The 15,042-nt window shown below is 37.3% G+C and overlaps 1 protein-coding gene across 18 annotated transcripts in view; it reads left to right on the forward strand.

Annotated features, from left to right (window-relative positions):
- CPEB3 (cytoplasmic polyadenylation element binding protein 3) overlaps window positions 1–15,042 on the forward strand; it is a 226,383-nt gene that overhangs the window by 156,911 nt on the left and 54,430 nt on the right. The window lies entirely within an intron of this gene.

The raw sequence follows: 15,042 nt of genomic DNA on the forward strand, positions 1-15,042 counted from the left end.
AAAATCTGAACAAGACAGTTCTTTTCTATGAAGTTGGAGTTCTTACCGATTTGTATAGCACCTCTTGTCCTTTGTGAATCTTTATATGCTCAAAGCATATCATCTAAGCGGTGACCTATGGCAAAGGCACCAAGCTGACATACTGAAAGCATGACAGAACCTTGACACAGAAGGTCTTATGAACCTCACAGCAAGTCGTACATCTTTTGGGGTCATGTTCAAAGGTGCCCAGAGGCTTTCATGTCCTTCTGCCATGGTTGAAATATTAAGTCTCAGTATTCTCTCAACATCAGCTTTACAGTCAATTGTTTCTTGCTTGCTCAAAGAGGAACAGTTTATACCTCATGAAAAATAAAGCCGTTTTCCTCTATTTTCTAGGTGAGTATCATCCATGGGAAAGAAGAAGCAGTTTAAAATAAATTGTGAGTGGGTGAATTATTTTAGTATTTGCAAGGTTGATCAATATCAAGAAATAAACAAGTTGGGATGTTGTCTGTGGGGCTTTATAGTCATTGATGCTATCTCACCTTCAGGAAGTGCCCCATGGCACACATATTGTGGGCATGTCAGAAGGTCTAGCATGGGCCAAGGTTCCAATTCTTCTCACACACTCCTTCTTAAATTTCCTAGATATACCAGTGAGCCTTGATATAGCCAGAGGCAGTGTAGTTCAATGGAAAGTGGGCAAGATTTGGAGTCAGAATGTGAGTTCAAACCTTAACTCTGCCACTTACTGTTTATGTGAGTTTAAACAAGTCATTTTGACTCACTAGGCCTCAGTTTCCTCATCTATAAAATTTGGAAGATGGGCCAGATGACTTCCAAGGCTCCTTCCAGCTCTATATCTGTGATTCTCTTTTTTCTCTGGCTTCATGCAACTTCAAATGGAACTTTAGTTTCAACTGAGCCTCAGTTTCTTTATTGGGGGGGGTGTCATGCCATTTCCTATTTCCCAAGTTTTCCTGGGCCCATAGCTTATAATCCTTGGTCATCCTCACTCATTGCTTATCAGAAATGGCAACCAGCAGTTTATCAACACACATTTTGTGTGATTGACAGTTATGCTAAATGCTGAGGATATTAGGAAGTTCCTGCTTTCTAGGAGCTTCTTTTCTATTAGGGGAAATAACAGGTGCAGATGTAAGTAAATCCAGAATTCATATAAACAAATGGAGGAGGAGATCAATCAATCATCATCATCAAAATAATCATCATGATGATGATGCCCTTCATATGTAATAACACTTAGGACCATGTGCCTTTGAGTTTTTTCCAATAGAGTTAATGCATATTCTCTGATCCAGACACACTCTTACCTAGTTCCTTTTGTGCATCTGGATTTCCTCTATGGAAGATCATTATGCCAACTCAGAGGGCCATGAAAATGCAGGTGTTTATATATATAGCACCACAGTTGTTTGTGGTAGCCACAGAGAAGAAGAAAGCTAACATTGGACTCAAACCACCTTTACTGTATACGCTTAAATAATTAAACTAACCAACCACATAGTAGTGTAAGAGAGGTTGAATGGTGTACTGAATGGTGAGCCAACCTTAACCGGAAGATGGTGTGACTTTGGCCACCTAACTTCTTATTGCCCCTGCATATAAAACATAGGTTAGCTTACAGATATTTATTGGTTAAAAAAAAAAAAGGTGGGGGATGGGGGGAGGAGATTCCCTCACTATAAATTCCTTACAGTAATAAAATCAGTTTTCTCTCCACAAAATGTCTTAATACATAGAATTTAGACTGTTGGAGCTAGAACACACCTTAGATACCACCCCCTGAATTATCTGAGATATTTAAAACATTTAATTTCAGTGTCTCGGGCAGTTCTCTAAAACTAAGTTGGAGAGTAGGGATAACTACCTATTAATGGAAGAAGTTTCTTCCCAGGAGTTCCCTACATTGAATAAATCCTAGGTGTAGCTAAAAAAAAGATTTTTTAAGGTATACTTCCTACCTGTCCGGTTTGTTGTAAGGAAAGGACTTTGTAAACCATGTTATCCACTTGAGACCTAATTCAAAGTCCAATCTCCTGGTAGTAAGGAAAAAGAAACTGAAGCAAAGATGAAGTGACTTAGCCGAGGCTGTGAAGCATGTAGTATTTTGTTATATATCCCAGGTTTTGTGGTCCCCAGACTGATGTACTTTCTAATAAACTACTCAAGATGAGGGAGGAGAACAGAAGGACCACCAAATAAATCACTTTTGTTGCACACAAGATATGGGAACACTGATTTTACTATCTCCTTAAAACTGTCCTTTAAACTGGTTTTGAGAATATTTGAAGGAAGTGCAGCTCTCAGAGTGATTTTTTTTTTCTTTTCCAGAATAGCTTGAGTAGAAATCAGATGTTTTAAGCAATAATTCCAAGACTTTTTCCTCTCATGAGATTATATAAACTAATCAAGTCAAATTGTGAAGCAGAATGATTTTCATCTCTGCTTTTCTTAACGGCTTGCAAAATGCAAGTAGATTATGTGGAATTTGCATCTTCTCCATGGAAGATGATGGCACCAGCTCATAGGTCACATGTACCCTGGATGTTTGGCAAGTCTTCATCCACTGATGGGATCTGGAGCACCTGTCCACACATCCTTAAAATATTCCATTTGAAAGCATCTTTGCTTCTGAAAGGTTTTTACCTATGAACCTCTGGAAATTGTAACTGAGATTATTTTTCTTTAAAGAGTTGTTTCCCATCCAAGTAATTGATTATTAATTACCTTTGGCCATTTTGTATCATTTGTTGCCAGAGGGAGCATTAGAAAGAGACCCAATCTTTCCTCAGGCATTGACAGACTAAATTGTGAGGTGGAAAGAAGAGTGGATTGGGAGGCTTGGGCACTTTGCCGGAGTCTCACTTTCTTCATCTGTCAAATGAGAGGGGTAGAGTAGATTTTCTCTGAAATTCCTTCCAGCTCTAACGTTCTGTGCTTCTATGATGTATATTCTGAGAGGCTAATAATACAAGAGCTACGCAGGATAGGAGAGAACATAGCAAAAAGCTAGATATGTGATATTGCAGACAGAAATGGAAAACTTCTCTAGTATCTTTGCCAAGAAAACCATAATGAAGTCATGAAGAGCTGGACACGACTGAAAAACAACTGAACAAGAGATATGTCTTATAGAATCTTAAGTACAAGAAACCCTGGGAATGATTACTTGCCTCCAACCCTTTCTATATTATTTAATCAGGGAAGGCTTTATGAACTTGCCAAGCAAAGTGTTTTATTAATTGGATGAAACCTGGGAAAAGTCTACAAAGCAAGCATATTTTTGTCCTTAAGACATTTAAGAAGCCAGTCAACTATAGGGATCAGGCAAGCAAATGGATCAAGGATTCTATAAAATTGAGATTGAGAGGAATCTAAGAGGTTACATTATCTGCTCTTGCTTCAAGCTTGGGTGATTTGATTAATGGTTTTAAAAGTAGAGGTTGAATATCTTAGTCATGATTGAATGTCTACAGAAAGGAACAGTGATGAAGAGAATAATCCTTGGAAGGCACATTTAGAAGAATGGAGAAGCAAACATCTAGCAGAGGAAAAGAAATTAGGTAGTAGTACAAGTGACCAATCACCCTACTTTATTTCTTCAGATGATTCATTGCTCAGTCAGGTGGATCATTTTCTCTTTGGTGTGAATTACACCATGCCTCCATGTCTTATTAAGATGGTCTTTGTGCATTGCTGTTGCTTCAAATTTTCATTATCAGTCAACCTAGTGATGATCCTTTCCAGATTGAATTAGTCCATACTACTTTGGTTCAGGGGCTGCAACATGTATACTGAACCTCAGGATTCTAGGATCACTGTCATGCAGTAATGACAACTGGGGAGAAAAATGGAGAGAGAAGCAAAATAAAAATAGGTGTAGGAGAAAACATCAAGGCAATTGGGGAGGCAGAATTAACCAGCAATACTAAACATATTCTATGTCGAAGAACACAGGGTCAGAAAGTACTCAAGAATTTTTGCTTGAGCTAATAATAAAATGGCTTTGGACCCACGTGGAGAAAATAGAGTAGACATGTATCATGAAGGGAAAATAAACATCTCTATCTGCCACAGTCAGGGAATTTCAGAAAGCACATTGCATTTGAGTAGTGTCATAAGACATGTGCTTCAGCTATATAACAGAAAAACAAATTGAAAGTAGAGGGGGAAACGATGGATTGTTGAATTGGTGATTTTTAAGAGGCTGAAAGCATTTTTGTTGAAATATTCAGCCATGTTGATAGTCCATTTGTTTGTGTATTCTATCTGAGATTAAGTCCTTTGGCTGGTCAGATACAATGCTTAACATATAGCATCCCAGATTGTTACACAACTTAAAAGCCAGGAAATACAGATACCAAAAACAACCATTTCAACTCACGTAGAAATGCTTTCTTAACTCTTTCAAAATACTGGAGTTGTCCTTAGGTGTGTAGAGCCCTCCAAATTTCGTTAGTTCATTTGTTTTTACACCTTTCAGACCTGGTTCCATGTATATGGTTACACAGGTGAACAATACTGAATCATAGAATTCAGGGATGTGCAAATTTGTGCTTTGTCTATGTAATTGCCATGATAGTTCTTATAATGGCTTCACCAACATTTTCACTTATGAGAATTCTCTTGTGACTCAGCTTAGTTGCTCTCTCTACCACAAAACCTTCCTTGACTGTCATTTCCCAGTTCAAGGATGTTTTCCCCTTTTCTTTGAACTTCCATGTCAATTTGTCCATCTATGTCTTAGGCTAGTCATTATATTCTGCTTTGTATTCGTTATGGTGTGGTTATCTAATATCTCCTTAATTAGATTAATTAGATGAAAGCTGTCCAAGGTCAGGGACTATACTTTTTTTTTATCCTTGCATCTTTCTCAGCACACACTGTTTTGCTAAAATATTTGACCAAGGGAAAGCAGGCCAAAAGGCACTTAAAGTTCTGAACACCTCAAGATTTGTAAGCTCTAAGAAAGTATGCGATCAAGGTGAGAGTCCAGGTATATCCTCTAGCCAGAAAAGTTGGACTTGTTAAGAATCCAGAGGAGATGCTGGAAGTGGCCTAAGAAGCAAACCAGGTAAGTCCAAGGAGGAAGTTGAAGTCTAAGTCTGAAAAGATATTCAGAATAAAGTATTTATTTTGAAAATACTTAAGAAATTTAGAAGGATTAAGATGGAGTATATATTTCAGATTTTTTTTGTTAAGGCTGATAAAATGGAATCAGGTTCTATGGAATGGCAGAACTAGATAGATTTGGTCATCAGAACATCCTGTCTCTTCCCTTTTATAGGGGCATTCCTGCAGTGAGTTAAACTTCCTACAAAACAGGTCAAGTAATATTTAGCCACTTAATTCTGTGGTATTTGAGGATAATTCCTTACAAGCTTGAATCACTTTCACTATTGTTAATTAGATATTAGAACATATTTAGATAAGTTAGCTAGAATAGGAATGAAAGTCTCTTGAAAAGAATTACTGGTAAGAAAATTGGTTAAGCTTCAAGAATGAAGCCAGAGCCCAACAATTTATCATCCAAAGCCTTTATTTTCTTCTATATCTCAGAAAGCCCTTTTTTATTTGCAATAACACTGTTGTTTTCTTCCCACCATGTACTTGTCCAAAAATTTGATTGGTTTAGATTAGGCCTAAATCTAAACTTTGATTATATATATATTTAAATCATCAAATTCTCTCTTACATAATAGTGATAGGTCACATGTGATATTTGAATTTTAGGACCTCCCAAATACTCCTCAATAGTCAGTTCTCTCAATGTCAAGAAGTGGGCATATAGGATTGATCCATTCTTTTTTTTTAATTCTATGTTTCATGGTTTGTTTGTTTTTTTCAGAAAGTATGATAAATTATTTTTTTGTTTTAAATTTCATCTTTATTTTATTACAATAACAAATCCACACATAAGTTTTCCAAAGTTATATGATTCCTATTGTCTCCTCCTTTTCCCTCCCACCTCCTGGAGCTGATGAGCAGCCCCACTGGGTTATACATATATTAGGACTGATCCCTTCTGATGAATGTAGAGGAAAAAAACAAGAGGAAGAATCTCAGTAGAGAAGTCAGGAATGAATGAGTAGCCATCACCATCACTGGAAAGAGCATCCAGATCAAAGAGATCACGTTAAGATTTATTTGCATAAAATATTAAATCATACTAAAGACATCCTGTGTCTTTGAAAAGCAGACCTGCTTCTTTATTTCTGATCCTGGGAAACATTCTCTTGGCTTCTGTTTGTGATTTAATTATTCCCATGACTTCATAGAGGGACAGATTCCCATTTTGAAATGAAAAATACCTATGAAGGGGAAGCAATCCATATTTTGAAAGGTGGATTGATTCAGGAAATCAGCCAGGAGCATTTCAGAGGAGATCAAATGTGGATATAGCACTATAACAAGCTTACAGTCAATCCCATACATTGGAATGTTATTCCCAGATTCAATTTGCTTTAAAGGGAGAAAGACTCCTCAATAGCTAAATAAACCGTGAAACAGAAGAACCAAATTGTCATACTTTAGTTTTCAACTTGGGGAGAGCAATGATTTTTGTACTTGAATAAGCCCATTTCTGAGAAAAGTGTGGTATATTGTGGAAAGGACATTGGGTTTGGTGTCAGAGGAGTTGTGTTTGAACCCCATATTTACTACATACCATTTGTGTGACCTTAAGTCATTTTACCTCTGGGCCTCAGTTTCCTCGTTTATAAAATGAAGGGTTGAACTAGATGATTTTTAAGATCATTTCTAATTCTAAAGCCTTTAAAATATCTTTTTATTTTTTTAAACCCTTACCCTCCGTCTTGGAGTCAATACTGTGTATTGGCTTTAAGGCAGAAGAGTGGTAAGGGCTAGGCAATGGGGTTCAAGTGACTTGCCCAGGGTCACACAGCTGGGAAGTGTCTGAGGCCTGATTTGAACCTAGGACCTCCCGTCTCTAGGCCTGGCTGTCAATCCACTGAGCTACCCATGTGCCCCCTAAAATATATTTTTTAAAAGCTTGCAGGGCACCCAGTGCTATCCTCACATGAATGACATGGAATTGTCAGATGTACATGGTATATAGCAAAATTTTTTATGAAAGAACCATATTTAATTTCTGAACATTCTTTTCTCAAAATTGTATTTATGGATCAGACTTAGATCAAGCCGATATAGCACTTTAGAGTCCTCAAATCGAAGAGGGATTGGAGTTATTACTGCTTGGCCCCAGAGGGCAGAATTAGATGCAATGGGTAGAAACTGTGCAAAGGCTTAGTTTCACTTCCTAACAGAGATATCAAGGAATGGAGTGGAGTACCTTGATGATGGGTAGTCAGTTTCCACTCATTTGGAGGTCTTCCTACAGAAGCTGAATGACTGCATATTATCTATTGTAATGGAGGGTATCTCAAAAGTCAGGTTAGTTTAGATCAGTGGGGTCAAATTCAAATAGAAACTTAAAAAATACAGATTTACATTATCTAATCATATTAGATTTTTATTTATTTTGTGTAACATTTTCCAGTTACATTTTAATCTGGTTTGGGAACATTCTAGAGTTTTGCAGGCTACTTGAGGCAAGTGGGTAGTGAGTTTGATACCTCTGGACTTGATAAGCACATAGTTACCTGCCAGATCTAACATTGTATTTTAGTCACTCTTTTCATGTCATTAATATTATTTGCATGTTTTAAAATTTTATTCTAAGTAAGATTTCTTTAAGCAACTAGTATCTATCAAGAATCTTACCTTTTTAAAGGGGGCAGTTAGGTGGCTCAGTGGATTGAAAGCCAGGCCCAGAGATGAGGAGGTCCTGGGTTCAAATGTGGCCTCAGATACTTCCTAGCTTTGTGACCCTGGACAAGTCACTTAAACCCCCATTGCCTAGCTCTTATAACTCCTCTACCTTGGAACCTATATACAATATTGATTCTAAGACAGAAGGTAAGAGTTGTTGTTTTTTTAATAGAATCTTACCTTTTAAAAAAGGCATTTCTAAATGGCTTTTGGACTCATTTGTGTTTGGGTTGCTTGTTTTAAACAATGGTTTTTGACACTTTCTGGTGGAGTTTACTTGGAGTATGCTAGTAATGATATGTTAAAATGATGTTTTAGCCTTTTCTTTAAGAACACTAATGAGGTAGAACCTATTGTGTTCAGAGGCAGCCTCTCCTGCTTGTAGGTACTACTTAGTTTTCCTTCTAGCAAGCCAAAGTTAGCTGTTTTGCAATTTATACCTATTATTAATGACTATTTCTACTTGTTTTCCAAGTGATAGGCCTTCAGACTCTTGAAGGCAGTTATCAGGCCTCTCTCTACCTTCTACTCTCCTCCCCTTTTTCTTTTTTCTGGACTCTATGTTACCACTTCCATTATTCCTTACATGCCATGAGCTGGAAGCTCTTTACCATCCTGGTCACAATTGATATCGTGGAAGGAGCACTGGGTTTGGAATTGGAGGTCTTGGCTTCAAGTCCTGGCTGCCCCTCTTTCTGTGTGACCATGGGCAAATTATTTAACTTGTGTGCACCATAGATTCCTCATCTGTAAAACAGATATAAATCTGTGAACTAGGTGGGCCACTAAAGTCTGTTTCAGCTCTAAATCTGGGATCTTATGTGTTCTCTGAATATTCTCCTTCTTATTCTTGCACACGTCAAAATATGATGCCCAGAACAGAAGACTGTACTATCGGATTGGTGGTTAGGATCAGACTTAGATATACTATGTCTTTATATTTCTATTATTAGGGTGTGTGGAAACAGAAGAATTTTCTACATGAGAATTTTTAAAACATAGGTATAAAGAAAACAAGGAATTTGTCATCATAATGATGACTGAGTTGTATGAGTATGGACAAAAGTGGACAAATTTCTTGTCTAGTGCCCTAGACACTTTCTTAGACAAGTTAACTGTGATTTCCATTAGTGAGGAAGTTTCTATGCTGAGAGTTCTCCACACTGAGGAACTGATAAATCTGCCTCTTTCCCTCCCCAGTGCAATAATGTTGCGTTCCCAAGATAATAATGAGTGGTAGAACTAGATAAAGGATTACATTGTATGGTAGTAGCAAAAAGCACAGAATATTATAGCAGAAATGATATTGTACCAGGAGTCAAGGGGCCTGGATTCAAATCTTGACTCTGCCATTATGTCTGACCTTGGAGCAACTGACATAATTTCTCTGGTCTCCATTTTCTTGTCTGTAAGAGGAGGATGTGGTGTGGTGTTATTATTTTGTATTTTGTTTTTGTATTTGGATATGGATATGGATTGACTAATTAAGGTTCTTCCCAGTTTAAAATCTATGACCCTATGGACCAAGACAATATTTTAGGGAATAACTTTCTATCAGGCTTCAACTTGGTCTCTTGGAAAACCCTTTTCAATTTCTTACCTTAAAAATTGACAGAAAATATTTTCTTCTTTCGTCATTAAAGGAATTCAGTGTTATTACATTCATTACCATAGCTCATTGGAGAATTGAATCTATTGAGAATAAAAATTTTTTATTGTAATTATAATGAATTTTTACTGACAGAACCCAGACCATTTGCATTATTTGTTTTCTCAACTCCAGGCCCCTTTCCTAGATTTTCAGTTTCTGTTGATAGCATCACCATCCTTCTATTTATCCAGGTTCAGAAACTCAGTCATCTTCAATTCTTGAATTTGCCTCATCTGCCCTCCCCAAATATATAATCAATTGTCAAGATAAAGGTAGAATTGAATCAATTTCCTCCCACATTTGTCTCCTCTCTCCTCCAAAGACAGGTTCTCATCACCATTTACCTGAACTAGAGCTAGACTCCAATTAAAGCAAATCATGCATCCCCTGAATTGGTTGCATGTATTTGAATTTTCATTATTCAAGCCTGTATTTATATGGTCAGTGGTGTTCTTTCCATTAATTCTCCTCCCTCCCTGGTTTTTCTCTATTATGTTCATGTATAATTAATAATCATGAAAAGGGAGCAATGCATGGCAGAATCAAGTCATGGGACCTGCTTTACCAGTACATAGTGATAGTATCTGTCAGTTCCTACTTCCTTATCCCCTCATTCCAGTGACTGATGGAGGCCTTTTTTTCCCCTTAACCCACTTTTCTACTCCCATTTCCTTGTTCCTCCTTCCTCCTAAAATACATTTCTGTAACCCTTTTTCAATACTTATTTTTGGTCTGGTTATATGATTAGAGTAAAGAATAATATAGGGGAGAAATCATATAAGGAAGAATCATTTTCATTACTTAGCAATAATGGGAATTTGGTTTATTTTATCCATTACTAGAAATCAGTGTTCCCAGTGCCAGGACCTAGACTTGAAGGAGCGGAAGCTTCACTTCTCTGCTTTTTGTTTCTTTGCTGGGGGTGGAGGCAGTGAATCAGCAAGCGAAGAAGAGTGCTAAGTTTTCCATATGTCTCCCAGGCTGGTTGAAAGAGATAAGTACCATATTGGTATAGGGCTTTGTAACAAATCCAAAGCACTATATATATGATCTCTAATGTAAATGATATGACTTCCATTTTTACCTCTTCTCGATTGCTGGGGCTTTTAGTTAATGCTAATAACTGCTTTAGAAACTCCAGAAGGTTGGCTTTGCCAGTGAGAATGCTTAAAACAGGAAGGGATGTTGAATTCATCATTGGACAAAAAACACAGGGAAGTACTAGACTGTGCTTTCACTATCTGCAATTCAAATGGCTTATAGTCCTCATAGCATATGACTTAAATTCCAAGGATCAGAGAAAGCATTCTGGCAAAGGATTATTGAATGCTTAGACTCCCATTCTAACCAACTCCAGAAAGCCTTGTGGGGCTCCTGGGGAACATGGAAGTACCTTAGTTAAAAAGAACCTTCTCTGAAAGAGTATTTTCATTAATGGTATTTACTCTGTTGATGGATATCTCACAACCTTTTTAATTAAATAACAGATATTTCTGAGTTTATTTCCTCCTCCCAGAGGAGTTTAACTTTCCCTCTGTTTATAGTAGACCCATGTAATACTGCAGTAATAGCTACCCAGATTCTGGAATGAGAGCCCAGATTCTTTTCCACCTTAATTTTTCTTATTGGTTTGATGGAACTGACTTGTGATTCAGGGGGTCCAAAGGAGAAATGAATGGGCATAGGTAAAAGAGAGATACTTATGCAGGAATGACTGGGTTACCAGAGTAAGGATCAGCAAAAAGGGGGGGGGGGCAATGGGAGTTGCATAGAAAGTCTAGTGAAATTTTTCTTATATCATGGTCTGTCACCATCTCTGAGAAGCACTACCAGAATTAAATGTTCTAAGATACTACTTTCAGTCAACGTGTGACCTTTGTGAAAGAGCCCTTCTCTGTATATATAGGTTCACAGAAACCCAGCTGAGACATTGATGAGCCCAACTCTGTTGTGATATTTGCATTTTATAACAAAGATGTCTCTAATATTCTCTTTGATAAAGGTATTATTATTCCTTCATGAATTAGACATACTGAATTTTTAATAGCTTCCCCAAGGCTTGATGGTTTGATGTCATTTGCAAGCAAGGATGCTAAGTAACCAAGGATTATCCTGTCCTGCTTTGCAACTGAAGATTTTTAATATATTTATACACATACTGATATATATTTCTTTTTAAAGCCCTCCCACCCATTTTTTGAATCCCAGTGTTATTCAGCCTGAGCCTCAATTTCCCAACTCCTGCACCATCTTCCTATTGTCTGGAGCCGTGTGTCCATTTATGATCCCTGTTAGTGGTGCTACCAAAATGCCTTTCTCTTTGTTGACCTGCTCCCATTTGTTCTATTGGCTGAGTTCTGGGGAGTGGCTAGTTTTTGATCTGATGCCTGGGCTTAGGGAAGTGACTTAGATGATTTGATGCTCTATGACATTGGCATAGAGTTGGGGCAGTGTGTTGTCCAGAACAGGCAGGGCAAAGAGCAGCCACTATTCTATATCAGCTTCCAGAATCCTCTCTCCAGAATGAGTCAGAACTCTCATTGCTTCATATTCTAAAAAGAAATGAAGCCTATATAACCATGAAGACCTTTTCTACATCCCAAGTTTCAGACTCTTCTGTATCACATGCATTAGCATAATGTGATCTTTATCAGAAACCAAGCTTGTTTTGATTCTATAACTTTTAAGTTAGAAGGAACCTCAGCAGTTTTTGACCCTTTGGGGGCAAAGGAACAGAATTTAATTCCACCTCCCATTGACAACCTTCCACGAACTTGAAGATACCTGTCATGTCACCCGAAGTCTTCTCTCTACCATCATAAATGACTCCAGTTTTTTTTTTAAAGTGATCTCTATATGGTATAGACTCAAGATCCTTTATGGTTGTAGCTGACCTCTTCGGTATGCCCTCCAAGCTGAGCTTATCAATGTCTTTCTAAAACTGAGCTGCCCGGAACTGAACATAACACTCTACCTGTGGTCTGACCAGGGCAGAGTATAGTGGGACTATAATTTTCTTATTTCTGAAAGCAATACCTCTCTTGGGAAGGTCCAAGATCACATTAGCCATTTTCTTTTCTTTCTTGGCTGCTACATCGCACTTGTATCTAATATTAAATTTGTAGTATTTCAAACCATGAGTCCTTTTCAGACAAGGTGCTATTTAACCATGCCTTCCTCAGCTTCCATTGGTAAAATATTTTTTTTTGACCCAAATGTAAGACTTGACCTTTATTTGTTCTAAATTTCTTCCCTTTAGATCCAGCATTGTTGACTGACTTCCCTTTTGTCTGAGCTGCTCTAATGTTTGACATGTTACATTCATTGGGCTCTCTGTCTCTGTCTCTGTGTCTCTGTGTCTCTCTCTGTGTGTGTCTCTGTCTGTCTCTCTCTGTCTCTGTCTGTCTCTCTGTCTCTGTCACTCTCTCTCTCTCTCTCTCTCCCCCTCCCTCCTTCTTTACCTCATAACTCTTTGTGCCTTTACTTATAGCATGTTTGAATACTTCTTAGCTGACCTTCCTCATCCATTGGGATCCAAGTTATCTCAAGGAACTTTAAGATGATTGTTTTTCTTTCCCTTGTTTAAGTCAATTTCATTTTCATTTTACTTTCATATTTTTTACTATTATTAATGATCCAGAAGAGCTACATGTCTCAGAGCTGTCAAATAGGTAAAGGTATGGAGAGGATGAAAAAACTTGAGGTGATAAATCTCAAGTATTCAGCTTCAACAAACCCCTTTTTCTTGTCCATGTCTCTGTCAAGCTGCTGATGAACTGACTCAACAATACTTGCTCACATGAAAGTTTTCATTTAACCACCTGATGAGATTAGTAAAGATTTTTAATTTCATTTTAAAGATGAGGAGTCAGACGTCCCAAGAGTCATGACTCTAGTGTCAAATAGTTCATAAGTGTCTGAGTTCTTTTTCTGCTACTAGTGATGGTTTTGCATTGTGGCAGTTCCATTCTCTTACCCAGCTTCCTTATGCCCAATACCATGTGCCTGAGATGGTTAGTCAGGACTAGACCCTCAATCTATGGTCAAAGTTCCCTGGTTTATGAAGCCACTGACTATATCACCATGGCCTCAACACCATGAACATTTATAGTGTTCCAAAAGTCTTAGTATATTTAGGGATGAATAAATGAGTGACAGTTCCTCCCCTACCTACTAGTGCGAGAAAAGATTTAGTACCTTTAAACAGCACTATAATTTTTAGGGTATCTTGTACATGACTTTCAGCTTTTTACATGTGTTATCCTTCATATAATATCTTTGAAAACTATATAGTACAAATATCACCCCCATTTTAAAGATAGAAAGACCAAAGCACTGGTTGGCAATATAACTTGGTTATGATCACTCATCAGTTACTAGGGCTTTGTCTGAGGTCTTCAGACTCCAGAGACAGGTTGGGTGGTGGCACTTAGAATCAGTGGTAATAAAGTATTATTTGTAAAACTCCCCTATAATGGTGAATCTCAGCCTTTTTGAGTATAAAGACCTCTTTTTAGCATCAAAATGATGCAAATTCCACCAAAATTTTAGTGATGTTGTTCGTTTGTGTTGGAAAACTATATTATAACACAATGTTAATGTCTATCATGACTTTTAAAATAAATGTTCTATAAATGCTCTTTCTTTTATGGCATGGCCATTTTCCAAAGACCAATCACATCCACCATATAACTTATACCAAAGAATTATAATTAAGCCAAAAAAAATTTAGCCCATGGGCCATATCCAACCATGTATTTATATCTTAAGAAGTCACTGCTGGTCTCAATATTGCTTTTTAAATGAATTTCTATTTCATAAGTCACAACAGCTTCTCCATTCTCTGGAAGGATAGGTGTGTGTGTGTGTGTGTGTGTGTGTGTGTGTGTGTGGCATGATTTAGTTTGCTCACCTCTTCTAGTAAGTCCATGGATCAAAAGTAGGGAGCTGCTGCCATGCAGGATTGCTTTCAATGGCAATGTGTGGTAGAGAAACTTTTATTTCTGCTTTGAGATAGATATAAGGGAAATGAGGGAATCCAAGGTAGTAATGCTAACAAGCCATCAGAGATTAAATTAATAATGTCTGTAAGATAGAGGAGGTGGAAATTAATTAAAAACCTTAAGGAATACTCATAAGTATTATCCAATTCTTTAGAAGCTATCAACATGCAAGCAATTTATATGTTAATTGTTAATTGTCAATCATTCTTGTATCACCAGACTTTGAATTTATGTAACTGAAAGTAATATAAATTTTTTCAAACCTATAAATCAGACCAATTGATTTAAACTAGCATGTATAAAATAACATATATATTAAAGAATGTATGCATCTGCACAGGCACATATCTGAATGGGTAGATGATTTATGAGTGTTGTGTAGGTGAGAGTATTCACATTTATTTGTAGGCCTATTGTTTATAGAGCTCTATAGAACTCAATCCTTCTCCTCAATCCCCCAAAGGAGATGGAACTCAAAGGGGAAGAACGTTGGCACATTTGACAAAGGAAACAACAACCGAGCCCTGTTTATAGCCTTGCTCTCAATGGAAAATGCTCTGTCCAAGTTTGAGATCTGGGCATAAATACCTG

Source organism: Monodelphis domestica, chromosome 1 (genome assembly GCF_027887165.1).
Source record: "Monodelphis domestica isolate mMonDom1 chromosome 1, mMonDom1.pri, whole genome shotgun sequence".
NCBI classification, from domain to species: Eukaryota; Metazoa; Chordata; class Mammalia; order Didelphimorphia; family Didelphidae; genus Monodelphis; species Monodelphis domestica.